Genomic DNA, 2,776 nt, shown 5'->3' on the forward strand with positions numbered 1-2,776 from the left:
AGGCCCATTGGACTTGCAAACTTTATATGCCCCAATATAGGGGAATGCCAGGGCCAAAAGAATGGGAATGGGTGGGTAGGGAAGTGGGGGGGGAGTATGGGGGACTTTTGGGATAGCATTGGAAATGTAATTGAGGAAAATATGTAATAAAAAATATTAAAAAATATATATATTCACAGTGACAAATATATATATATATATATATATATATATATATATATATACCAAGAACCATGTAGAAAAGGCTATAACAAGTGAGTGAGTTTTCTGGAGATAGCCCACTGTTTTGCATGACTGCCATGGGTGCTCTCGAGAGGCATAGATCCCAGAGACTTTGTCCCAGGAGTGCTTCTCACTGCTGATATGCCTGTCCTGCTACTACTATTACATAGCCTAATGATTCCTGGGCATCAGTCCACCTTTTTGGGAGAATCAATATGAAGATGTACTTTCATGTAATAATGCTGTTTAGATGAATTGATGAATTCATAATTCCTCATAATGATTGTCTAGAACTCCTGAATCGATACAAGTAATCTCTGTAGAATAAAAGCTACAAATTCATCCCTGTAAACATTCATATTCCTGGGCTAAATGCACTAGGAAAAGAAAGCAGGCTTGAAACAAATACATGATCAAGAAGAATATTTCTTCTAGGTTAGGAATGGGGCCACTATCTGGTAACTAAAGGTCACAAACTGGGAATAGACAAATTATTGTGGGTGTAAGGACAGAAAATAAATTATTGACTAATTTAGCTATATAATACTTCAAAATAATAAGACACAAGGCAGATAATTTTTCCCGTCACAAAACCTTGCTAACTTGTGACATAAAAACTATTGCTTTGAACTTATAATGAACTTGTGGAGTTAGAAAACAGATAAGGAATGTTTAGTTAGGTGCTAGTCTTAATGGAAAGACAAGTACACAATTCTGCTGTAACTCCTTAAACTTTATCAACCTATGACATGAACTATTGCCTTATACTTACTATGAACTTATGGAATGTAAAAGTGATTAGAAAACCATGTAATCAATTATCCTGCTGTAACGGTTCTACCTGCTACGGGATAATTTTTTTGTCTAAAAGGTATAAAAACTAAAAACAACAATAAAGTAGCAATGTAGCCCTTTTCTGCTTCATTCAGTGTATGTGTGTCTCTGTGTGTATCTGACCCCCTTTCCTTTCCCTTTCCCTTTTTCCCTTTCCCTTTTTCCCTTTCCCTTTCCCTTTCCTTTCCTTCTCTCTCTCTCTTTCTCTTTCTCTTTCTTTCTCTCTCTCTCTCTCTCTCTCTCTCTCTCTCTCTCTCTCTCTCTTTCTCTTTCTCTGTAGCTCAGGAAGAGACACCAATCTCTGAGCCTCTTGCCTGGTCAGACAAGCAGCCTCTGAGTTAAAGAGTATAGAGTCTAAGTAACTAAGTTTCTTTTCGTAACCCCATGCTGCTCCCAGCAGGAGTTAATTGCCAGAAGCCTTCAGATTTTGGCCTCAGAAGAGCAAAAGCTATTCTGAGTAAGAATAAGAGAGAATTAAATAGCCCAAAGTCACCAGCTTTTGGTTCCCATTATTGCCACACCTTGCTGCCTTCCTTAGTTTACTCTGGATGCTGAGCTGGCTTTTAGTATCATATCCCCTGCTACTGTTCATTTTTATCCACCATCTAACATCTATGTGGTTATCCTAACATGCTACATGTGTCCCCAGAGCCACGATCAGTTTCTGGAACCAGGATGCTTTTTATAAAACACTGAGTAGGCAGGTAAAAGGTAATGATGCGCATTAGAATTATAACCACCTGTTTTCCTTCATTTTCCTAAGTCAGTGGTTCCAATACCTTTTACAAGCACAGACTCTAGGAGAGTCTGATGAAAGCTATAGTTATCCCGATCAAATGATCCTTTTATTAACCCATATACTGATTGGATGCTTTAGAGTTTGGTGTTTAATTATTACATCTTGTATACATATTTTTTTCATCCTTGCCTAGCTTTTATGTAAGTGCTGGGGATTTGAACATGGGTCCTTTTGTTCACAGCAATGCTCTTACTTGCTAAACTATCTCCCTAGTCTCCTGGATATAAATCTTGTCTGATATATTTTGGATGTGCTGGCTGGTTTTGTGAACAATTCTTGACACAAGCTAAAGTCATTAGGGAGGAAGGAGTCTCAGTGGAGGAAATGCCTCCATGACATCCAGCTTTAAGGCATTTTCTCAACTTGTGAGCAATGGGGACGAGTCTCAGTCATGCTGGCGGTCCTGGTTCTATAAGAAACTGGGCTGAGTAACCCAGGGGAAGCAAGTCCGTAAGCAGCACCCTTCCATGGCTTTTGCATCAGCACCTACCTCCAGGATCCTACCCTGTTTGAGTTCCTGTCTGACTTTCTTCAATACTAAACAGCAAAATGGAAGTATAAATCAAATGAATTCTTTTCCGCCTGTGGTATTTTGAGTTAAAATGGCCTCACTATACCTCTAGGGTGTGGCATTACTAGTAGATGTGTCCTTGTTGGAAGAGGTGTGGTCTTGCTTGAGGAAGCGTGTCTCTGTGGGAGCTTTGAAATCTCAGCTCAGGCTACTTCTCTTTCTGCTATGTGTGGATCAAGATAGAGAACTCTCAGATCCTTCTCCAGCGCTATGTCTGCCTGCACACTGCCATGTTTCTTGCTATGATGATAATGGACTAAACCTCTCAACTGTTAGCCAGCCCCAATTAAATATTTCCTTTATAAGAGATGCTGTGGTCAGCCGGGCGTGGTGGCGCACGCCTTTAATCC

The sequence above is a fragment of the Mus caroli genome, chromosome 17 (genome assembly GCF_900094665.2).
Source record: "Mus caroli chromosome 17, CAROLI_EIJ_v1.1, whole genome shotgun sequence".
NCBI classification, from domain to species: Eukaryota; Metazoa; Chordata; class Mammalia; order Rodentia; family Muridae; genus Mus; species Mus caroli.